General features: G+C 60.8%; 1 non-coding gene across 1 annotated transcript; it reads right to left on the bottom strand.

The window, feature by feature from the left end:
* Positions 1-12,847: 12,847 nt before the first annotated feature.
* On the bottom strand, positions 12,848-12,966 carry LOC131860860 (5S ribosomal RNA). The gene has a single exon (XR_009359944.1). It is a non-coding gene; the product is annotated as a 5S ribosomal RNA (ribosomal RNA).
* Between the last annotated feature and the right edge of the window lie 12,034 nt (positions 12,967-25,000).

The raw sequence follows: 25,000 nt of genomic DNA, 5'->3' as shown, positions 1-25,000 counted from the left end.
GCGTGCACGAAATCGGAAGTTGGGTTAATTGCCCGGTTTGCCTCGAGTGCGCACCTTCGCCAGGGCGGGCTCAAGATGGCACCCGCGTTCCGTTTTTTTCACTATCTTTCAAAACGGAAATTTTAAAATCTCGTTTTTTTTTTTTTTTTGCCTTTTCTGGAAATTAGTGAAGGCAGCGCATCAAAGGTGCGCAATGCTGGTGCGAACCCGGGAGCGCTCCGATGTGTGCTCCAAGGTGCGGCGTGCACGAAGTCCGAGCCCGGTTTGCCCCGGGTGCGCACCTCGCGTGCACCTTCGCCGGGGTGAGCACCTTGGTGTGCAGACCTTGGCTGGGTTGCGCGCCCTGGTGCGCACCAAGGAGCGCTCTGAAGTGTGCTCCAAGGTGCGGCGTGCACGAAGTCGGAGCCCGGTTTGCCCCGGGTGTGCACCTCGCGTGCACCTTCGCTGCGGTGGGCACCTTGGCTGGGTTGCGCGCCTTGGTGGGCACCATGCAGTGCACGAAGTCGGAGCCCGGATTGCCCCGGGCGCGCACCTCCGCCAGGGTGGGCACCTTGGTGCGCACAACTTGCCTGGGCTGCGCACCAGGAAGGGCTCAAGATGGCACCCGCGTTCCGTTTTTTTCACTATCTTTCAGAACGGAAATTTTAAAATCTCGTTTTTTTTTGCCTTTTCTGGAAATTAGTGAAGGCAGCGCATCAAAGGTGCGCAACGCTGGTGCGAACCTGGGAGCGCTCCGATGTGTGCTCCAAGGTGCGGCGTGCACGAAGTCGGAGCCCGGTTTGCCCCGGGTGCGCACCTCGCGTGCACCTTCGCCGGGGTGGGCACCTTGGTGTGCAGACCTTGGCTGGGTTGCGCGCCCTGGTGGGCACCATGGTGCGCACCAAGGAGCGCTCCGAAGTGTGCTCCAAGGTGCGGCCTGCACGAAGTCGGAGCCCGGTTTGCCCCGGGTGTGCACCTCGGGTGGGCACCTTGGTGCGCATGCCTTGCCTGGGCTGCGCACCAGGGCGGGCTCAAGATGGCACCCGCGTTCCTTTTTTTTCACTATCTTTCAAAACGGAAATTTTAAAATCTCATTTTTTTTTGCCTTTTTCTGGAAATTAGTGAAGGCAGCGCATCAAAGGTGCGCACCTCGCTGCCCACCACGGTGCGCAACGCCGGTGGGCACCCGGGAGTGCTTCGAAGTGTGCTCCAAGGTGCTGCGTGCACGTTGTCGGAGCCCGGTTTGCCCCGGGTGCGCACCTCGCGTGCACCTTCGTCGGGGTGGGCACCTTGGCTGGGTTTGCCCCGGCTGCGCTCCGAAGCGGGGTTATTGGAGCGCCGCCTCTTTTTTTGTCGGAGCGTTTGGTGGGGTTTCTCGCACTGGCTCTTCCCAGGCCCGGTTGCCACCCTGGCGCGCACGAAGTCGGAAGTAGGGTTAATTGCCCGGGTGCGCACCTTTGCCAGGGTGGGCACCTTGCCTGGGCTGCGCACCAGGGCGGGCTCAAGATGGCACCCGCGTTCCGTTTTTTTCACTATCTTTCAAAACGGAAATTTCAAAATCTCCTTTTTTTTTTGCCTTTTCTGGAAATTAGTGAAGGCAGCGCATCAAAGGTGCGCACCCGGGAGCGCTACGAAGTGTGCTCCAAGGTGCGGCGTGCACGTTGTCGGAGCCCGGTTTGCCTCGGGTGCGCACCTCGCCTGCACCTTGGCCGGGGTGGGCACCTTGGCTGGGTTTGCCCAGGGTGCGCTCCGGAGCGGGGTTACTGGAGCGCCCCCTCTTTTTTTGTCAGAGCGTTTGGTGGGGTTTCTCGCATTGGCTCTTCCCAGGCCCGGTTGTTGGGTGCGCTCCCACCCTGGCGCGCGCGAGGTTGGAAGTTGGGTTAATTGCCCGGGCGCGCACCTTCGCCAGGGTGGGCACCTTGGTGCGCACACCTTGGCTGGGCTGCGCACCAGGGCGGGCTCAAGATGGCACCAGCATTCCCTTTTTTTCACTATCTTTCAAAACGGAAATTTTAAAATCTCGTTTTTTTTTGCCTTTTATGGAAATTAGTGAAGGCATCGCATCAAAGGTGCGCACCTCGCTGCCCACCTTGGTGTGCTCCGAGGTGCCCACCACGGTGCGAACCCGGGAGCGCCCCGATGTGTGCTCCAAGGTGCGGCGTGCACGAAGTCAGACCCCGGTTTGCCCCGGGTGCGCACCTCGCGTGCACCTTGGTGCGCACACCTTGGCTGGGTTGCGCGCCCTGGTGGGCACCATGGTGCGCACCAAGGAGCGCTCCGAAGTGTGCTCCAAGGTGCGCCGTGCACGAAGTCGGAGCCCGGTTTGCCCCGGGTGCGCACCTCGCGTGCACCTTCGCCGCGGTGGGCACCATGGCGTGCACGAAGTCGGAGCCCGGTTTGCCCCGGGTGCGCACCTCGCGTGCACCTTCGCCGGGGTGGGCACCTTGGTGTGCAGACCTTGGCTGGGTTGCGCGCCCTGGTGGGCACCATGGTGCGCACCAAGGAGCGCTCCGAAGTGTGCTCCAAGGTGCGGCCTGCACGAAGTCGGAGCCCGGTTGGCCCCGGGTGTGCACCTCGGGTGGGCACCTTGGTGCGCATGCCTTGCCTGGGCTGCGCACCAGGGCGGGCTCAAGATGGCACCCGCGTTCCTTTTTTTTCACTATCTTTCAAAACGGAAATTTTAAAATCTCATTTTTTTTTGCCTTTTTCTGGAAATTAGTGAAGGCAGCGCATCAAAGGTGCGCACCTCGCTGCCCACCACGGTGCGCAACGCCGGTGGGCACCCGGGAGTGCTTCGAAGTGTGCTCCAAGGTGCTGCGTGCACGTTGTCGGAGCCCGGTTTGCCCCGGGTGCGCACCTCGCGTGCACCTTCGTCGGGGTGGGCACCTTGGCTGGGTTTGCCCCGGCTGCGCTCCGAAGCGGGGTTATTGGAGCGCCGCCTCTTTTTTTGTCGGAGCGTTTGGTGGGGTTTCTCGCATTGGCTCTTCCCAGGCCCGGTTGCCACCCTGGCGCGCACGAAGTCGGAAGTAGGGTTAATTGCCCGGGTGCGCACCTTTGCCAGGGTGGGCACCTTGCCTGGGCTGCGCACCAGGGCGGGCTCAAGATGGCACCCGCGTTCCGTTTTTTTCACTATCTTTCAAAACGGAAATTTCAAAATCTCCTTTTTTTTTTGCCTTTTCTGGAAATTAGTGAAGGCAGCGCATCAAAGGTGCGCACCCGGGAGCGCTACGAAGTGTGCTCCAAGGTGCGGCGTGCACGTTGTCGGAGCCCGGTTTGCCTCGGGTGCGCACCTCGCCTGCACCTTGGCCGGGGTGGGCACCTTGGCTGGGTTTGCCCAGGGTGCGCTCCGGAGCGGGGTTACTGGAGCGCCCCCTCTTTTTTTGTCAGAGCGTTTGGTGGGGTTTCTCGCATTGGCTCTTCCCAGGCCCGGTTGTTGGGTGCGCTCCCACCCTGGCGCGCGCGAGGTTGGAAGTTGGGTTAATTGCCCGGGCGCGCACCTTCGCCAGGGTGGGCACCTTGGTGCGCACACCTTGGCTGGGCTGCGCACCAGGGCGGGCTCAAGATGGCACCAGCATTCCCTTTTTTTCACTATCTTTCAAAACGGAAATTTTAAAATCTCGTTTTTTTTTGCCTTTTATGGAAATTAGTGAAGGCATCGCATCAAAGGTGCGCACCTCGCTGCCCACCTTGGTGTGCTCCGAGGTGCCCACCACGGTGCGAACCCGGGAGCGCCCCGATGTGTGCTCCAAGGTGCGGCGTGCACGAAGTCGGACCCCGGTTTGCCCCGGGTGCGCACCTCGCGTGCACCTTGGTGCGCACACCTTGGCTGGGTTGCGCGCCCTGGTGGGCACCATGGTGCGCACCAAGGAGCGCTCCGAAGTGTGCTCCAAGGTGCGCCGTGCACGAAGTCGGAGCCCGGTTTGCCCCGGGTGCGCACCTCGCGTGCACCTTCGCCGCGGTGGGCACCATGGCGTGCACGAAGTCGGAGCCCGGTTTGCCCCGGGTGCGCACCTCGCGTGCACCTTCGCCGGGGTGGGCACCTTGGTGTGCAGACCTTGGCTGGGTTGCGCGCCCTGGTGGGCACCATGGTGCGCACCAAGGAGCGCTCCGAAGTGTGCTCCAAGGTGCGGCCTGCACGAAGTCGGAGCCCGGTTGGCCCCGGGTGTGCACCTCGGGTGGGCACCTTGGTGCGCATGCCTTGCCTGGGCTGCGCACCAGGGCGGGCTCAAGATGGCACCCGCGTTCCTTTTTTTTCACTATCTTTCAAAACGGAAATTTTAAAATCTCATTTTTTTTTGCCTTTTTCTGGAAATTAGTGAAGGCAGCGCATCAAAGGTGCGCACCTCGCTGCCCACCACGGTGCGCAACGCCGGTGGGCACCCGGGAGTGCTTCGAAGTGTGCTCCAAGGTGCTGCGTGCACGTTGTCGGAGCCCGGTTTGCCCCGGGTGCGCACCTCGCGTGCACCTTCGTCGGGGTGGGCACCTTGGCTGGGTTTGCCCCGGCTGCGCTCCGAAGCGGGGTTATTGGAGCGCCGCCTCTTTTTTTGTCGGAGCGTTTGGTGGGGTTTCTCGCATTGGCTCTTCCCAGGCCCGGTTGCCACCCTGGCGCGCACGAAGTCGGAAGTAGGGTTAATTGCCCGGGTGCGCACCTTTGCCAGGGTGGGCACCTTGCCTGGGCTGCGCACCAGGGCGGGCTCAAGATGGCACCCGCGTTCCGTTTTTTTCACTATCTTTCAAAACGGAAATTTCAAAATCTCCTTTTTTTTTTGCCTTTTCTGGAAATTAGTGAAGGCAGCGCATCAAAGGTGCGCACCCGGGAGCGCTACGAAGTGTGCTCCAAGGTGCGGCGTGCACGTTGTCGGAGCCCGGTTTGCCTCGGGTGCGCACCTCGCCTGCACCTTGGCCGGGGTGGGCACCTTGGCTGGGTTTGCCCAGGGTGCGCTCCGGAGCGGGGTTACTGGAGCGCCCCCTCTTTTTTTGTCAGAGCGTTTGGTGGGGTTTCTCGCATTGGCTCTTCCCAGGCCCGGTTGTTGGGTGCGCTCCCACCCTGGCGCGCGCGAGGTTGGAAGTTGGGTTAATTGCCCGGGCGCGCACCTTCGCCAGGGTGGGCACCTTGGTGCGCACACCTTGGCTGGGCTGCGCACCAGGGCGGGCTCAAGATGGCACCAGCATTCCCTTTTTTTCACTATCTTTCAAAACGGAAATTTTAAAATCTCGTTTTTTTTTGCCTTTTATGGAAATTAGTGAAGGCATCGCATCAAAGGTGCGCACCTCGCTGCCCACCTTGGTGTGCTCCGAGGTGCCCACCACGGTGCGAACCCGGGAGCGCCCCGATGTGTGCTCCAAGGTGCGGCGTGCACGAAGTCGGACCCCGGTTTGCCCCGGGTGCGCACCTCGCGTGCACCTTGGTGCGCACACCTTGGCTGGGTTGCGCGCCCTGGTGGGCACCATGGTGCGCACCAAGGAGCGCTCCGAAGTGTGCTCCAAGGTGCGCCGTGCACGAAGTCGGAGCCCGGTTTGCCCCGGGTGCGCACCTCGCGTGCACCTTCGCCGCGGTGGGCACCATGGCGTGCACGAAGTCGGAGCCCGGTTTGCCCCGGGTGCGCACCTCGCGTGCACCTTCGCCGGGGTGGGCACCTTGGTGTGCAGACCTTGGCTGGGTTGCGCGCCCTGGTGGGCACCATGGTGCGCACCAAGGAGCGCTCCGAAGTGTGCTCCAAGGTGCGGCCTGCACGAAGTCGGAGCCCGGTTTGCCACCCTGGCGCGCACGAAGTCGGAAGTAGGGTTAATTGCCCGGGTGCGCACCTTTGCCAGGGTGGGCACCTTGCCTGGGCTGCGCACCAGGGCGGGCTCAAGATGGCACCCGCGTTCCGTTTTTTTCACTATCTTTCAAAACGGAAATTTCAAAATCTCCTTTTTTTTTTGCCTTTTCTGGAAATTAGTGAAGGCAGCGCATCAAAGGTGCGCACCCGGGAGCGCTACGAAGTGTGCTCCAAGGTGCGGCGTGCACGTTGTCGGAGCCCGGTTTGCCCCGGGTGCGCACCTCGCCTGCACCTTGGCCGGGGTGGGCACCTTGGCTGGGTTTGCCCAGGGTGCGCTCCGGAGCGGGGTTACTGGAGCGCCCCCTCTTTTTTTGTCAGAGCGTTTGGTGGGGTTTCTCGCATTGGCTCTTCCCAGGCCCGGTTGTTGGGTGCGCTCCCACCCTGGCGCGCGCGAGGTTGGAAGTTGGGTTAATTGCCCGGGCGCGCACCTTCGCCAGGGTGGGCACCTTGGTGCGCACACCTTGGCTGGGCTGCGCACCAGGGCGGGCTCAAGATGGCACCAGCATTCCCTTTTTTTCACTATCTTTCAAAACGGAAATTTTAAAATCTCGTTTTTTTTTGCCTTTTATGGAAATTAGTGAAGGCATCGCATCAAAGGTGCGCACCTCGCTGCCCACCTTGGTGTGCTCCGAGGTGCCCACCACGGTGCGAACCCGGGAGCGCCCCGATGTGTGCTCCAAGGTGCGGCGTGCACGAAGTCGGACCCCGGTTTGCCCCGGGTGCGCACCTCGCGTGCACCTTGGTGCGCACACCTTGGCTGGGTTGCGCGCCCTGGTGGGCACCATGGTGCGCACCAAGGAGCGCTCCGAAGTGTGCTCCAAGGTGCGCCGTGCACGAAGTCGGAGCCCGGTTTGCCCCGGGTGCGCACCTCGCGTGCACCTTCGCCGCGGTGGGCACCATGGCGTGCACGAAGTCGGAGCCCGGTTTGCCCCGGGTGCGCACCTCGCGTGCACCTTCGCCGGGGTGGGCACCTTGGTGTGCAGACCTTGGCTGGGTTGCGCGCCCTGGTGGGCACCATGGTGCGCACCAAGGAGCGCTCCGAAGTGTGCTCCAAGGTGCGGCCTGCACGAAGTCGGAGCCTGGTTTGCCACCCTGGCGCGGACGAAGTCGGAAGTAGGGTTAATTGCCCGGGTGCGCACCTTTGCCAGGGTGGGCACCTTGCCTGGGCTGCGCACCAGGGCGGGCTCAAGATGGCACCCGCGTTCCATTTTTTTCACTATCTTTCAAAACGGAAATTTCAAAATCTCCTTTTTTTTTTGCCTTTTCTGGAAATTAGTGAAGGCAGCGCATCAAAGGTGCGCACCCGGGAGCGCTACGAAGTGTGCTCCAAGGTGCGGCGTGCACGTTGTCGGAGCCCGGTTTGCCCCGGGTGCGCACCTCGCCTGCACCTTGGCCGGGGTGGGCACCTTGGCTGGGTTTGCCCAGGGTGCGCTCCGAAGCGGGGTTACTGGAGCGCCCCCTCTTTTTTTGTCAGAGCGTTTGGTGGGGTTTCTCGCATTGGCTCTTCCCAGGCCCGGTTGTTGGGTGCGCTCCCACCCTGGCGCGCGCGAGGTTGGAAGTTGGGTTAATTGCCCGGGCGCGCACCTTCGCCAGGGTGGGCACCTTGGTGCGCACACCTTGGCTGGGCTGCGCACCAGGGCGGGCTCAAGATGGCACCAGCATTCCCTTTTTTTCACTATCTTTCAAAACGGAAATTTTAAAATCTCGTTTTTTTTTGCCTTTTATGGAAATTAGTGAAGGCATCGCATCAAAGGTGCGCACCTCGCTGCCCACCTTGGTGTGCTCCGAGGTGCCCACCACGGTGCGAACCCGGGAGCGCCCCGATGTGTGCTCCAAGGTGCGGCGTGCACGAAGTCGGACCCCGGTTTGCCCCGGGTGCGCACCTCGCGTGCACCTTGGTGCGCACACCTTGGCTGGGTTGCGCGCCCTGGTGGGCACCATGGTGCGCACCAAGGAGCGCTCCGAAGTGTGCTCCAAGGTGCGCCGTGCACGAAGTCGGAGCCCGGTTTGCCCCGGGTGCGCACCTCGCGTGCACCTTCGCCGCGGTGGGCACCATGGCGTGCACGAAGTCGGAGCCCGGTTTGCCCCGGGTGCGCACCTCGCGTGCACCTTCGCCGGGGTGGGCACCTTGGTGTGCAGACCTTGGCTGGGTTGCGCGCCCTGGTGGGCACCATGGTGCGCACCAAGGAGCGCTCCGAAGTGTGCTCCAAGGTGCGGCCTGCACGAAGTCGGAGCCCGGTTTGCCCCGGGTGTGCACCTCGGGTGGGCACCTTGGTGCGCATGCCTTGCCTGGGCTGCGCACCAGGGCGGGCTCAAGATGGCACCCGCGTTCCTTTTTTTTCACTATCTTTCAAAACGGAAATTTTAAAATCTCATTTTTTTTTGCCTTTTTCTGGAAATTAGTGAAGGCAGCGCATCAAAGGTGCGCACCTCGCTGCCCACCACGGTGCGCAACGCCGGTGGGCACCCGGGAGTGCTTCGAAGTGTGCTCCAAGGTGCTGCGTGCACGTTGTCGGAGCCCGGTTTGCCCCGGGTGCGCTCCTCGCGTGCACCTTCGTCGGGGTGGGCACCTTGGCTGGGTTTGCCCCGGCTGCGCTCCGAAGCGGGGTTATTGGAGCGCCGCCTCTTTTTTTGTCGGAGCGTTTGGTGGGGTTTCTCGCATTGGCTCTTCCCAGGCCCGGTTGCCACCCTGGCGCGCACGAAGTCGGAAGTAGGGTTAATTGCCCGGGTGCGCACCTTTGCCAGGGTGGGCACCTTGCCTGGGCTGCGCACCAGGGCGGGCTCAAGATGGCACCCGCGTTCCGTTTTTTTCACTATCTTTCAAAACGGAAATTTCAAAATCTCCTTTTTTTTTTGCCTTTTCTGGAAATTAGTGAAGGCAGCGCATCAAAGGTGCGCACCCGGGAGCGCTACGAAGTGTGCTCCAAGGTGCGGCGTGCACGTTGTCGGAGCCCGGTTTGCCCCGGGTGCGCACCTCGCCTGCACCTTGGCCGGGGTGGGCACCTTGGCTGGGTTTGCCCAGGGTGCGCTCCGAAGCGGGGTTACTGGAGCGCCCCCTCTTTTTTTGTCAGAGCGTTTGGTGGGGTTTCTCGCATTGGCTCTTCCCAGGCCCGGTTGTTGGGTGCGCTCCCACCCTGGCGCGCGCGAGGTTGGAAGTTGGGTTAATTGCCCGGGCGCGCACCTTCGCCAGGGTGGGCACCTTGGTGCGCACACCTTGGCTGGGCTGCGCACCAGGGCGGGCTCAAGATGGCACCAGCATTCCCTTTTTTTCACTATCTTTCAAAACGGAAATTTTAAAATCTCGTTTTTTTTTGCCTTTTATGGAAATTAGTGAAGGCATCGCATCAAAGGTGCGCACCTCGCTGCCCACCTTGGTGTGCTCCGAGGTGCCCACCACGGTGCGAACCCGGGAGCGCCCCGATGTGTGCTCCAAGGTGCGGCGTGCACGAAGTCGGACCCCGGTTTGCCCCGGGTGCGCACCTCGCGTGCACCTTGGTGCGCACACCTTGGCTGGGTTGCGCGCCCTGGTGGGCACCATGGTGCGCACCAAGGAGCGCTCCGAAGTGTGCTCCAAGGTGCGCCGTGCACGAAGTCGGAGCCCGGTTTGCCCCGGGTGCGCACCTCGCGTGCACCTTCGCCGCGGTGGGCACCATGGCGTGCACGAAGTCGGAGCCCGGTTTGCCCCGGGTGCGCACCTCGCGTGCACCTTCGCCGGGGTGGGCACCTTGGTGTGCAGACCTTGGCTGGGTTGCGCGCCCTGGTGGGCACCATGGTGCGCACCAAGGAGCGCTCCGAAGTGTGCTCCAAGGTGCGGCCTGCACGAAGTCGGAGCCCGGTTTGCCCCGGGTGTGCACCTCGGGTGGGCACCTTGGTGCGCATGCCTTGCCTGGGCTGCGCACCAGGGCGGGCTCAAGATGGCACCCGCGTTCCTTTTTTTTCACTATCTTTCAAAACGGAAATTTTAAAATCTCATTTTTTTTTGCCTTTTTCTGGAAATTAGTGAAGGCAGCGCATCAAAGGTGCGCACCTCGCTGCCCACCACGGTGCGCAACGCCGGTGGGCACCCGGGAGTGCTTCGAAGTGTGCTCCAAGGTGCTGCGTGCACGTTGTCGGAGCCCGGTTTGCCCCGGGTGCGCTCCTCGCGTGCACCTTCGTCGGGGTGGGCACCTTGGCTGGGTTTGCCCCGGCTGCGCTCCGAAGCGGGGTTATTGGAGCGCCGCCTCTTTTTTTGTCGGAGCGTTTGGTGGGGTTTCTCGCATTGGCTCTTCCCAGGCCCGGTTGCCACCCTGGCGCGCACGAAGTCGGAAGTAGGGTTAATTGCCCGGGTGCGCACCTTTGCCAGGGTGGGCACCTTGCCTGGGCTGCGCACCAGGGCGGGCTCAAGATGGCACCCGCGTTCCGTTTTTTTCACTATCTTTCAAAACGGAAATTTCAAAATCTCCTTTTTTTTTTGCCTTTTCTGGAAATTAGTGAAGGCAGCGCATCAAAGGTGCGCACCCGGGAGCGCTACGAAGTGTGCTCCAAGGTGCGGCGTGCACGTTGTCGGAGCCCGGTTTGCCCCGGGTGCGCACCTCGCCTGCACCTTGGCCGGGGTGGGCACCTTGGCTGGGTTTGCCCAGGGTGCGCTCCGAAGCGGGGTTACTGGAGCGCCCCCTCTTTTTTTGTCAGAGCGTTTGGTGGGGTTTCTCGCATTGGCTCTTCCCAGGCCCGGTTGTTGGGTGCGCTCCCACCCTGGCGCGCGCGAGGTTGGAAGTTGGGTTAATTGCCCGGGCGCGCACCTTCGCCAGGGTGGGCACCTTGGTGCGCACACCTTGGCTGGGCTGCGCACCAGGGCGGGCTCAAGATGGCACCAGCATTCCCTTTTTTTCACTATCTTTCAAAACGGAAATTTTAAAATCTCGTTTTTTTTTGCCTTTTATGGAAATTAGTGAAGGCATCGCATCAAAGGTGCGCACCTCGCTGCCCACCTTGGTGTGCTCCGAGGTGCCCACCACGGTGCGAACCCGGGAGCGCCCCGATGTGTGCTCCAAGGTGCGGCGTGCACGAAGTCGGACCCCGGTTTGCCCCGGGTGCGCACCTCGCGTGCACCTTGGTGCGCACACCTTGGCTGGGTTGCGCGCCCTGGTGGGCACCATGGTGCGCACCAAGGAGCGCTCCGAAGTGTGCTCCAAGGTGCGCCGTGCACGAAGTCGGAGCCCGGTTTGCCCCGGGTGCGCACCTCGCGTGCACCTTCGCCGCGGTGGGCACCATGGCGTGCACGAAGTCGGAGCCCGGTTTGCCCCGGGTGCGCACCTCGCGTGCACCTTCGCCGGGGTGGGCACCTTGGTGTGCAGACCTTGGCTGGGTTGCGCGCCCTGGTGGGCACCATGGTGCGCACCAAGGAGCGCTCCGAAGTGTGCTCCAAGGTGCGGCCTGCACGAAGTCGGAGTCCGGTTTGCCCCGGGTGCGCACCATGGCGTGCACGAAGTCGGAGCCCGGTTTGCCCCGGGTGCGCACCTCGCGTGCACCTTCGCCGGGGTGGGCACCTCGGCTGGTTTGCGCGCCCTGGTGCGCACCAAGGAGCGCTCCGAAGTGTGCTCCAAGGTGCGGCGTGCACGAAGTCGGAGCCCGGTTTGCCCCGGGTGCGCACCTCGCGTGCACCTTCGCCGCGGTGGGCACCTTGGCTGGGTTGGGCACCATTGAGCGCTCCGAAGTTTGCTCCAAGGTGCGCACCATGGCCCTCCAAGGTGCGCAGCATGGCGTGCACGAAGTCGGAGCCCGGTTTGCCCCGGGTGCGCACCTCGCGTGCACCTTCGCCAGGGTGGGCACCTCGGTGCGCACACCTTCTCAATGTTTTCTTGCCTTTTCTGGAAATTGGTGAAGGCAGCGCATCAAAGGTGCGCACCTCGGTGTGCTCCGAGGTGCGAACCCGAGAGCGCTTCGAGGTGCGCACGAAGTCAAAAGTCGGTATAATTGCATTGTTTTCCCCGGGTGCGCTCCGAGGTGCGCAACATCGGTGCGCACCAAGGAGGGCTCCGAAGTGTGCTCCAAGGTGCGCACGATGGCGTGCACCTCTGGTGCGCACGATTCGGAGCTCGGTTTGCCCGGGGTGCGCACACCTTGGCTGGGTTGCGCACCTTTTGTGCGCTCCATGGTGCGTACGAAGTCGGAGCTCGGTTTGCCCCGGGTGCGCACCTTGATGCGCACGCCTTGGCTGGGCTGCGCACCTTGGTGGGCGCCTCCAAGGTGCGCACGAAGTCGAAGCTCGGTTTGCCCCGGGTGCGCACCTTGGTGGGCGCCATGGTGCACTCCGAGGTGCCCAAGATTGGTGCGCACCAAGGAGCGCTCCGAAGTGCGCTCCAAGGTGCGCAGGTGCGCGCGAAGTCGAAAGTTGGGTTAATTGTCCGGTTTGCCTCGGGTGCGCACCTTGCGTGCACCTTCGCCAGGGTGGGCGCCTTGGTGCGCACACCTTGGCTGGGCTGCGCACCCGGGCGCGCACACCTTGGCACCCGCGTTTCCTTCATTTTAAATTTTTTTTTTTTACAATCTCTCAAGTGGGAAATTCTATAATCTCAACTTTTTTTGCCTTTTCAGGAAACTTTTGAATGGAGCGCATCATTGGTGCGCTCCGAAGTGTGCTCCAAGGTGCGCACCTCTGGTGCGCTCCAAAGCTCTCTCCAGCTGCGTGCACCTGCCCCGGGCGCGCACCCGGCCCCGCCCAGCTTCGCTCACCTGTCCCGGGCGTCTGGTGCGGAACCTTAGAGTAAGAAACATCACCGTGCACCTTGGCCAACGTGCGCGACTCGACCGAGCGCGCACTGGCCGAGGTGCACACCGATTTCACCTGGGTGCGCGCGCAGCACCTCGGGCGCACCGGGGTGCGCGCACAACGCCCGGGTTGCACCGTGGCCTGTGTGCTCGGGGCGCCTCGGGTGCGCGCTTGGTGTCGCCCCGGCGCGCGCGGTAGTGCGGGCAACGCACCCCGGCCCGGCCCGGCCCCGACGAGAACGCAAACGGGCAAAAGGTTAATTCAAATAGCATTGCGACGCCCGGCGAAAAACTAAAAAAGGGTGCAACACCGGGACTTCCCGGGAGGTCACCCATCCCAGTACTACTCCGGCCCAAGCGCGCTTAACTGCGGAGTTCTGATGGGATCCGGTGCACTAACGCTGGTATGATCGCACCCGTTATGAGCTTGTCGCAGTGTGTACTTAGCAAACCGCGACCCACGTGCGAATCCACCCCGGCCACCCACCCCCGTCGAGGTGCACACCCTCCCTCGCGAAGTGCGCCCCGTTCGCCAAGTGTGAGCCCTGCCCGGGTGCACGCACCTTGCTAGGGCATCGGGTGTGCACCCGGCCCGGCCTACGTGCGTGCACCTGGACGGGGCGTCGTGTGCGTGCAGTGTCCCGTCTGCAACGCGGTGCCCACACACCACCTCGGGCGCAACGACCTGCGCTCACATGTGGGCCGAGTGCACCTTGGTGCATGTTCGGGGCGCCTCGGGTGCACGCTCGATCTTGCCCCGGTGCACCAAGGCGCTCGGTTTGCCCCGGGTGCGCACTTGGTGCAAGGTGGGCACCCAAAATAGGGATCAAGCACCAAAACACAAGTTTCGGGATGCAAAATGGGACCCAAGGACCACAAATGCGTTCCAAGACCCATGATGGGTCCACGAGAACAAAAATGTGTTCCGAGACTTAATAAACAAATATTGGGTTTTAGGAGAAGAAACATGCTCTGATGCCCAAAACGAGAATCGACCCCGAAAAGGCCACAGGCCAAAAGTGGGATGCGAGACAAAAAAAAATGGGACCCGAGGACCAAAATTGGGTTCCCAGGTCGAAGACAGGGCAACCGGACAAGAAACGACCTCTAAGGCTCGAAATGAGTCCCGACGACTAAAACTTGACAAGAAGCACCCATCAGGCACCCAACTCGACACCCATGGGATGCCGACCCACCCGGGCTTCCACCTAGCACACCTTGGCACCCACCCACCCTCACACCCAACCTCGCACCCAACTTAGCACCTTTGAACCCACATTGGCACTCACCCTGACCCTGGCACCTTGGAACCCACATTGGCACTCACCTTGACCCTGGCACCCACCTTTGCACTCACCTTGGGACCCACCCTGGCTCCCACCTCGGCACCCACCCAGACACCCACCTTGGTTCCTTGGCACCCACCTTGGATCCTTGGCACCCACCCCGACACCCACCTTGGCACGCAACTTGGCTACTTGCCACCCACCTTGGCTCCTTGAAGCCCACCCCGACAACCACCCCGTGACCTACCCTGGCTAGGGTTGGTGCACACCCACCCTGGTGCCCACCTTGGCACCCACCCTATGACCCACCTTGGCACGCACCTTAGTACCCACCCCGTTACCCACCCTAGGACCCACCCCGTGACCCACCTTGGCCAGGGTGGGTGCACCCACCCTGGTGCCCACCTTGGCACCCACCCATCCTAGCACCCAGCCTGTGACCGGGCTTGGAACCCAACCTTGCACCCGTCTTGGCCAGTGTGGGTGCGCACCCATCCTGGCACCCACGTTGTGACACACCCTTTAACCCACGCACCCTAGCACCCACGTTGGCACCCACCTTGGAACCCAACTTGGCACCCACCTCGGCACCCACCTTGACACTTGTGGACCCACCTTGCCACTCACCCTAGCATCGACCCATCCTAGCACCCACCCTGGCACCTTTGCACCCTAGCACTCACCCATCCTAGCACCTAACCTGTGACCCACCTTGACACTCACCCTCGCACCCACCTTGGAACCCAACCTAGCACCCACCCACCCTGACACCAACCCTAGCACCTACCCACCCTTGCACCCACCCTGTGACCCATCTTGGCACCCACCCATCCTACCACTCAACCTATCACCCACCTTCTCACCCACCTTGGCATCCACCTTAGCACCCACCCACACTGGCACCTTGGCACCCACCTCGGGCAAGGTGGGTGCACACCCACCCTGGCACCCAATTTAGAACCCACCGAGCATGTTACCCACCTTGGCACCCACATTGCAGCCCACCCTAGTACCCACCCTATGACCCACATTGGCATCCACACCCTAGCACCCAGGCACCTCGACACCCGCCTTGACACCCACCCTAGCACTGAACCTGTGACCCACCTTGGAACTCACCCTAGAACCCACCCACCCTGTGAACCACCTTGGCATCCACCTTAGCACCCACCCACCTTGGCACCCACTCTAGCACTCACCCATCCTAACACCCAACTTGTTACCCACCTTGGCACCCGCCCTCGCGTCCACCTTGAAACCCACCCTAGCACCCACCCACGCAGGAGCCCACCTTGGCACCCAACCTAACACCCACGCATCCTGGCACCCAACTTGTGACCCACCTTGGAACCCACCCTAGTACCCACCTTTGAACCCACTATATCACCAACCCACCTTGGCACCCACCCTATGACCCTCTTTGGAATCCACCCTAGCACGCACCCACCCTGGCACCCACCATGGAGCGCACCCTAGCACCCACCCACCTCGGCACGCACCTCAACACCCACCTTGGTGTGCGCACTGCGCCAACCTCTCAAAGACCCTATGTGGTGCGCTCCAAAGTGTACACCTTTGGTGCGCTCCAAGGTGCGCACCTTTGGTGCACACCAAAGTGTGCACCGAGGTGAGCACCAAAGTGCACTCCAGGGTGCACACCAAGGCGCGCACCTTTGGTGCGGTCAATGCAAACGAATTCGGAAGTTGGGGTCGATGTCGTAATCGCTGCTGCAGACTACACGTATGAGAATCGGACAAATAGCTTTATATAGGGGAGGTGTTGCGTTTGATGGGTCGACTCCCCTGGTTGTGTGCACTGCACCAACTTCAAAGACCCTGTCTTGTTTAAGAAGTCAAAAGTTGGGGTGGATGTCCTAATCATTGCTGCAGTCTACGCATGTATGAGAATCAGACAAATAGCTTATATAGGGGAGGTGTTGCATTCGGTGGGTTGACTCCCCTGGTTGTGCGCACTGCGCCAACCTCAAAGACCTTGTTTTCGTTTAGAAGCCGAAAGTTGGGGTCGATGTCCTAATTGCTCTTGCAGGCTACGCATGTATGAGAATCAGACAAATAGCTTATATAGGGGAGGTGTTGGGTTTGATGGGTCGACTCCCCTGGTTGTGCGCATTGCGCCAACCTCAAAGACCCTGCATTGCGGATGAAGTCGAAAGTCAGAGTTTGGTGTGCTACAAGGTGTGGTCGAAGGTGCTCACCTAGGTGTGCACCTTTGGAGCGCAGGAAAAGTGCCCTCCAAAAGTGCGCACCTTTGGAGTGCACAAAAGTGCCCTCCAAAAGTGCGCACCTTTGGAGCGCAGAAAAGTGCCCTCCAAAAAGTGCCCTCCAAAAGTGCGCACCTTTGGAGCGCAGAAAAGTGCCCTCCAAAAAGTGCCCTCCAAAAGTGCGCACCTTTGGAGCGCAGAAAAGTGCCCTCCAAAAAGTGCCCTCCAAAAGTGCGCACCTTTGGAGCGCAGAAAAGTGCCCTCCAAAAAGTGCCCTCCAAAAGTGCGCACCTTTGGAGCGCAGAAAAGTGCCCTCCAAAAAGTGCCCTCCAAAAGTGCGCACCTTTGGAGCGCAGAAAAGTGCCCTCCAAAAAGTGCCCTCCAAAAGTGCGCACCTTTGGAGCGCAGAAAAGTGCCCTCCAAAAAGTGCCCTCCAAAAGTGCGCACCTTTGGAGCGCAGAAAAGTGCCCTCCAAAAAGTGCCCTCCAAAAGTGCGCACTTTTGGTGCGCACCAAAAGTGCGCACTTTTGGTGCGCACCAAGGCGCTGGTTCGGTCGTTGCAGGCGAGTTCGGAAGTTGGGGTCGATGTCCTGAGCGGAGGTGCAAACTACACAGGTGTCGGAATCGGACAAATAGCTTATATAGGGGAGGTGTATGCTTCGATGGGTCGACTCCCCAGGTTGAGCGCACCGCGCCAACCTCAAAGACCCTACGGTATGGATGAAGTCGGAAGTTGGGTCCGATGACCGATTCGATTAGTAGGTATGCTCATGAGGTCGGAATTTGGGTCCGATGACCTGCCATGTGTAGGAAGGCGAATGTTGGCACTGTGCGTTGCAAGGTGCACACCAAGGCGCTGGTGCGGTCTTTTTAGTCGAGTTCGGAAGTTGGGGTCGATGTCCTGATCGGAGGTGCAAGCTACACAGGTGTGGGAATCGGACAAATAGCTTATATAGGGGAGGTGTATGCTTCGTTGGGTCGACTCCCCGGGTTGAGCGCACCGCGCCAACCTCAAAGACCCTACGGTATGGATGAAGTCGGAAGTTGGGTCCGATGACCGATTCGATATGTAGGCATACTCGCGAGGTCGGAATTTGGGTCCGATGACCTGCCATGTTGAGGAAGGCGAATGTTGGCACTGTGCGTTGCAAGGTGCGCACCAAGGCGCTGGTTCGGTCGTTGCAGGCGAGTTCGGAAGTTGGGGTCGATGTCCTGATCGGAGGTGCAAACTACACAGGTGTGGGAATCGGACAAATAGCTTATATAGGGGAGGTGTATGCTTCGTTGGGTCGACTCCCCGGGTTGAGCGCACCGCGCCAACCTCAAAGACCCTACGGTATGGATGAAGTCGGAAGTTGGGTCCGATGACCGATTCGATATGTAGGCATACTCGCGAGGTCGGAATTTGGGTCCGATGACCTGCCATGTGCAGGAAGGCGAATGTTGGGACTGTGCGTCGCAAGGTGCGCACCAAGGCGCTGGTGCCGTCGTTGCAGTCGAGTTCGGAAGTTGGGGTCGATGTCCTGGTCAGAGGTGCAAACTACACAGGTGTGGGAATCGGACAAATAGCTTATATAGGGGAGGTGTATGCTTCGATGGGTCGACTCCCCGGGTTGAGCGCACCGCGCCAACCTCAGAGACCCTACAGTATGGATGAAGTCGGAAGTTGGGTCCGATGACCGATTCGATACGTATGCATATTCGCGAGGTCTGAATTTGTGTCCGATGACCTGCCATGCGCAGGAAGGCGGAATTTGGGTCCGATGACCGAGTTGATGGCGTGCCATGCGCAGAAAGGCGGAATTTGGGTCCGATGACCGAGTTGATGTTGATGGCCCGCCATGCATAGGAAGGCGGAATTTGGGTCCGATGACCGATTTGAAGGCGTGCCATACGCAGAAAGGCGGAGTTTGGGTCCGATGACCGAGTTGATATTGATGGCCCGCCATGCGCAGGAAGGCAGAATTTGGGTCCGATGACCTGACATACGCATGGAGTCCGACTCGGGGGCCGATGTTCGATTCGATGACTTGCATTGTGGGTAAAGTCGGAAGTTGTGGTCTTTGACCCGATTCGATGACCAGACTTCGGCTGCTTGAGAATCGGACAAATAACTTATATAGGGGAGGTAGTGTTCTCGAGCATCCTCCCCCCGTGCCCGTTTATGTCGATTGATGCTGGTGCTCTACTGGTTGGAGAGCTCGGATGCAAAAATCTTGCACCAGGATTTATCGATTGTGATGGACACGGCAAGTCTCCTGATTGCTATGCAGGAGCTCATCGTGAATCTCTATGCGGCCTTGGTATGGACTCGACCTGCGGAATGGTTCGGCAATGGTAGTCGCTCCAACACGTCCTTGCAGTGGCCACAGAGGTGATTCAACTAGAGCTCCAGTCTAGCTTTTGGGTTGCTTGGCGGACTGGTATAGCCGCGATCGAGTTCCGGCCATGAACGTTTTAGATAGCTCTTGGGCTTTCTGGGACGGAAGTCGGAAGTTTGGGCTGTTGTCCGATTTGATGACCATTCTTCGGATGTGTGAGAATCGGACAAATAACTTATATAGGGGACTGTGTTGTCTCACGCAGCCCCCTCCGTGCCCCTCTATCTCGACCGATGTTGGTGCTTGAAAGGGTTGGGATCGCTCGGATTTATAAACGTGCACCACCATTTGTCGAGTGTGAGGGACGCGGCAGGTCTCCTAAATGCTATGCGGGCGCTCTCTGAGAATCTCTATCCGGCCTCGACACAAACTAGTCTTGCTGAATGGTTTGGCACTGGTAGTCGATCTAACACGTCGTTGTTGTGGCCGCCTAGGCGATTCGATTCGAGCCCCCGTCTAGCTTTTGGGTTGCTTGGCGGATTTTGCCCTATCCGCAAGTGAGCTCGGTCCCTAAACGTTCGAGAAACCTGATTGCTATGTGCCGACTCTCTTTCTTGCGAGCCTCCATCTAGCTTTTGGGTCTCTACGGAACGGAAGTCGGAATCTGGGACCGTTGTTTGATTCGACGAGGCAGACTACGGTTGTGCGAGAATCGGACAAATAACTTATATAGGGGAGGTGTTGACTGGAGCATTCTCCCCCGTGCCCCTCTAACTCGACCAATGCTGGCGCTCGAACGGTGGTAGCGCTCGGATTTTCATTGAGCGCCAGCATTGGTCGATTTAGAGGGGCATGCGAGATTCCCGAATGCTATGCGAGGGCTCTAACGGAAATGTCTATTGGTTTCGGTATGGATGCAATTGCGAGTGGTTCGGCAAAGGTAGTCGTTCCGATGCGTCCATGTCGTGGCCAAATCGATAATTCGATTTGAGCCCTCGTATAGCATTTGGGTCTCTCGATGTGATTCCGCATTCCAGTCCCTTTGGGCACTGCTTGAGCCGCATCCCAGGGGGTTCCCTTCCCAATAATCTGCCTCGCAACCCGATTGCTATGCGGTGAGGCTCCTCGGCCGCCTCGGAACTATCTGTGTATCAGACGCATCGCGGGATAAGGGGTTGGCAACGGTAGTCGCCCCAAGCGCGTCCGATGCTTGGACCATTCCGAGGCGGCCCTGAAGCCTCTTCCGTCTAGCCGTTGGGTCCTTCTCGCCGCATCCCTCGCCTCGCACCCCGATTGCTATGCGGTGAGGCTCCTCGGCCGCCTTGGAACTATCTGTGTATCGGACGCGTCGCGGGATAAGGGGTTGTCACTGGTAGTCGCCCCAAGCGCGTCCGATGCTTGGACCATTCCGAGGCGGCCCTGAAGCCTCTTCCGTCTAGCCGTTGGGTCCTTCTCGCCGCATCCCTCGCCTCGCACCCCGATTGCTATGCGGTGAGGCTCCTCGGCCGCCTTGGAACTATCTGTGTATCGGACGCGTCGCGGGATAAGGGGTTGTCACTGGTAGTCGCCCCAAGCGCGTCCGATGCTTGGACCATTCCGAGGCGGCCCTGAAGCCTCTTCCGTCTAGCCGTTGGGTCCTTCTCGCCGCATCCCTCGCCTCGCACCCCGATTGCTATGCGGTGAGGCTCCTCGGCCGCCTTGGAACTATCTGTGTATCAGACGCGTCGCGGGATAAGGGGTTGTCACTGGTAGTCGCCCCAAGCGCGTCCGATGCTTGGACCATTCCGAGGCGGCCCTGAAGCCTCTTCCGTCTAGCCGTTGGGTCCTTCTCGCCGCATCCCTCGCCTCGCACCCCGATTGCTATGCGGTGAGGCTCCTCGGCCGCCTTGGAACTATCTGTGTATCGGACGCGTCGCGGGATAAGGGGTTGTCACTGGTAGTCGCCCCAAGCGCGTCCGATGCTTGGACCATTCCGAGGCGGCCCTGAAGCCTCTTCCGTCTAGCCGTTGGGTCCTTCTCGCCGCATCCCTCGCCTCGCACCCCGATTGCTATGCGGTGAGGCTCCTCGGCCGCCTTGGAACTATCTGTGTATCGGACGCGTCGCGGGATAAGGGGTTGTCACTGGTAGTCGCCCCAAGCGCGTCCGATGCTTGGACCATTCCGAGGCGGACCTGAAGCCTCTTCCCTCTAGCCGTTGGGGCTTTCTCGCCGCATCCCTCGCCTCGCACCCCGATTGCTATGCTGTGAGGCTCCTCGGCCGCCTCGGAACTATCTGTGTATCGGACGCATCGCGGGATAAGGGGTTGGCAGTGGTAGTCGCCCCAAGCGCGTCCGATGCTTGGACCATTCCGAGGCGGCCCTGAAGCCTCTTTCGTCAGCCGTTGGGGCCATCTCGCCGCATCCCCCACCTCGCACCACGATTGCTATGCTGTGAGGCTCCTCGGCCGCCTCGAAACTATCTGTGTATCGGACGCATCGCGGGATAAGGGGTTGGCAGTGGTAGTCGCCCCAAGCGCGTCCGATGCTTGGACTATTCCGAGGCGGCCCTGCAGCCTCTTCCGTGTAGCCTTTGGGGCCATCTCGCCGCATCCCTCGCCTCGCACCCCGATTGCTATGCGGTGAGGCTCATCGGCCGCCTGGGAACTATCTTCGTATCGGACGCATCGCGGGATAAGGGGTTGTCACTGGTAGTCGCCCCAAGCGCGTCCGATGCTTGGACTATTCCGAGGCGGCCCTGCAGCCTCTTCCGTCTAGCCGTTGGGGCCATCTCGCCGCATCCCCCACCTCCTCGGCTGCCTCGGAACTATCTGTGTATCAGACGCATCGCGGGATAAGGGGTTGGCAGTGGTAGTCGCCCCAAGCGCGTCCGATGCTTGGACTATTCCGAGGCGGCCCTGCAGCCTCTTCCGTCTAGCCTTTGGGGCCATCTCGCCGCATCCCTCACCTCGCACCCCGATTGCTATGCAGTGAGGCTCCTCGGCCGCCTGGGAACTATCTTCGTATCGGACGCATCGCGGGATAAGGGGTTGTCACTGGTAGTCGCCCCAAGGACGTCCGATGCTTGGACTATTCCGAGGCGGCCCTGCAGCCTCTTCCGTCTAGCCGTTGGGGCCATCTCGCCGCATCCCCCACCTCCTCGGCTGCCTCGGAACTATCTTCGTATCGGACGCATCGCGGGATAAGGGGTTGGCAGTGGTAGTCACCCCAAGCGCGTCCGATGCTTGGACTATTCCGAGGCGGCCCTGCAGCCTCTTCCGTCTAGCCTTTGGGGCCATCTCGCCGCATCCCTCGCCTCGCACCCCGATTGCTATGCGGTGAGGCTCCTCGGCCGCCTGGGAACTATCTTCGTATCGGACGCATCGCGGGATAAGGGGTTGTCACTGGTAGTCGCCCCAAGCGCGTCCGATGCTTGGACTATTCCGAGGCGGCCCTGCAGCCTCTTTCGTCTAACCGTTGGGGCCATCTCGCCGCATCCCCCACCTCGCACCCCGATTGCTATGCGGTGAGGCTCCTCGGCCGCCTTGGAACTATCTTCGTATCGGACGCATCGCGGGATAAGGGGTTGTCACTGGTAGTCGCCCCAAGCTGCGTCCGATGCTTGGACTATTCCGAGGCGGCCCTGTGGCCTCTTCCGTCTAGCCGTTGGGGCCATCTCGCCGCATCCCCCACCTCGCACCCCGATTGCTATGCGGTGAGGCTCCTCGGCCGCCTTGGAACTATCTTCGTATCGGACGCATCGCGAGATAAGGGGTTGTCACTGGTAGTCCCCCCAAGCACGTCCGATGCTTGGACTATTCCGAGGCGGCCCTGCAGCCTCTTCCGTCTAGCCGTTGGGGCCATCTCGCCGCATCCCCCACCTCGCACCCCGATTGCTATGCGGTGAGGCTCCTCGGCCGCCTTGGAACTATCTTCGTATCGGACGCATCGCGGGATAAGGGGTTGTCACTGGTAGTCGCCCCAAGCGCGTCCGATGCTTGGACTATTCCGAGGCGGCCCTGCAGCCTCTTCCGTCTAGCCGTTGGGGCCATCTCGCCGCATCCCCCACCTCGCACCCCGATTGCTATGCGGTGAGGCTCCTCGGCCGCCTTGGAACTATCTTCGTATCGGACGCATCGCGGGATAAGGGGTTGTCACTGGTAGTCGCCCCAAGCGCGTCCGATGCTTGGACTATTCCAAGGCGGCCCTGTGGCCTCCTCCGTCTAGCCGTTGGGGCCATCTCGCCGCATCCCCCCCCTTGCACCCGGATTGCTATGCGGTGAGGCTCCGATGCTTGGACTATTTCGAGGCGGCCCTGTGGCCTCTTCCGTCTAGCCGTTGGGGCCATCTCGCCGCATCCCCCCCCTTGCACCCGGATTGCTATGCGGTGAGGCTCCTGGGCCACCTTGGAACTATCTTCGTATCGGACGCATCGCGGGATAAGGGGTTGTCACTGGTAGTCGCCCCAAGCGCGTCCGATGCTTGGACTATTCCGAGGCGGCCCTGCAGCCTCTTTCGTCTAGCCGTTTGGGCCATCTCGCCGCATCCCCCACCTCGCACCCCGATTGCTATGCGGTGAGGCTCCTCGACCGCCTTGGAACTATCTTCGTATCGGACGCATCGCAGGATAAGGGGTTGTCACTGGTAGTCGCCCCAAGCGCGTCCGATGCTTGGACTATTCCGAGGCGGCCCTGCAGCCTCTTCCGTCTAGCCGTTGGGGCCATCTCGCCGCATCCCCCACCTCGCACCCCGATTGCTATGCGGTGATGCTCCTCGGCCGCTTTGGAACCATCTTCGAATCGGACGCATCGCGGGATAAGGGGTTGTCACTGGTAGTCGCCCCAAGCGCGTCCGATGCTTGGACCATTCCGAGGCGGCCCTGAAGCCTCTTCCGTCTAGCCGTTGGGGCCATCCGTCGCCTCGCACCCCCGATTGCTATGCGGTGAGGCTCCTCGGCCGCCTTGGAACCGTCTTCGTATCGGACGCATCGCGGGATAAGGGGTTGTCACTGGTAGTCGCCCCAAGCGCGTCCGATGCTCGGACCATTCCGAGGCGGCCCTGAAGCCTCTTCCGTCTAGCCATTGGGGCCATCTCGCCGCATCCGTCACCTCGCACCCCCGATTGCTATGCGGTGAGGCTCCTCGGCCGCCTTGCAACCTTCTGTGTATCGGACGCATCGCGGGATAAGGGGTTGGCACTGGTAGTCGCCCCAAGCGCGTCCGATGCTTGGACCATACCGAGGTGGCCCTGAAGCCTCTTCCGTGTAGCCGTTGGGGCCTTCCCGCCCCATCCCTCGCCTCGCACCCCGATTGATATGCGGTGAGGCTCCTCGGCCGCGTTGGAACTATCTGTGTATCGGACGCATCGCGGGATAAGGGGTTGGCACTGGTAGTCGTCCCAATCGCGTCCGATGCTTGGACCATTCCGAGGCGGCCCTGCAGCCTCTTCCTAGTCGTCGGGGCCTTCCCGGCGCATCCTTCGCCTCGCATCCCGATTCCTATGCGGTGAGTCTTCTCGGCCGCCGCGGAACTATACCTGTTATCGCTACTGCATCCTTCGGCTGGTAACCTCCTCTGCCGCCTTGGAACGTTCTCTTTGTCGGACGCGTCGCGGGATAAGGGGTTGGCACTGGTAGTCGCCCCAAGCGCGCCTGATGCATAGACCGCTCCGAGTCGACCTTGCTTTCAGCCTCTCACATGCATAGACCTCTCTGAGTCGACCCTGCAGCCTCTCACGTTTAGCCTATGGAATCTCGCCTCACAACATGATTGCTATCCTTGATGCATCCCTTGCCTCGAGCCCTGATTGCTTTCTTGGCTGCATCCCTCCTCTCCTCACAGCCCAGTTGTCATCACTGCTTCATCCGTCGCTTCATGCATCTGGCTGCTGGGCCCTTCCCACCGCACACCTCGATTGCTATCTCTGCTGCATCACACACCCCGATTGCTATCTCTGCTACATCCCTCGGCTCTCACTTCTGCATCCTTCGCCTCACACCTCGATTGCTATCAATGCTGCATCTGTAAGCTCACACCCCGATTGCTATGCGGGGAGGCTCCTTGGCCGCCTTGGAAATTTCTCTGTGTCGGACGCACCGCGGGATAAGGGGTTGGCACTGGTAGTCGCCCCAAGTGCGCCCGACTCTTAGACCGCTTCGAGGTGACCTCGTAGCCTCTTTCGTCCAGGCTTCCTGCCTTCAACGCCCTTTTTACACCTCGATTGCTATGCGCGGGCTCCTTGGCGTCTATCACCTCTCTGCGAAGAGTGGCACGATGATTGTTGGGGTAAATCGTAGCAGTCCGATCTCTGGCCTTGGGCCATTGTGAGGGCTGATCGATTTCCTGTGCGCATCTCGTGTTCGCCCAGTAACAGACTCGACGACTTGTAATCGGTCTTGTTCCCGATTGTTCCTGGAGGTAGTCTTCGGAACTCTTGGATTTGACCTGTCACTCGAACTGTCCTCTTCCGAGGATGCTTGTGTGTGTGCGCTTGTGCCATTTCCTTGGCGGTATTAACGAGATATTAAAGAGCGGAGTGAGCGCCTCGCCCAGCTATGTTTGGGGCTCTCACTCCCTTACCCGGTGTGCAACCGCTTTGCACGTAGGTTGCGGAGCATCGCGACTCTTTCGATGTTTGGCGGTTGTCTT

This window comes from Cryptomeria japonica, unplaced genomic scaffold, assembly GCF_030272615.1.
Source record: "Cryptomeria japonica unplaced genomic scaffold, Sugi_1.0 HiC_scaffold_20, whole genome shotgun sequence".
NCBI classification, from domain to species: Eukaryota; Viridiplantae; Streptophyta; class Pinopsida; order Cupressales; family Cupressaceae; genus Cryptomeria; species Cryptomeria japonica.
The sequence above is the reverse complement of the archived record's forward strand: the minus strand, read 5'-3'. Positions and strand labels throughout refer to the sequence as shown.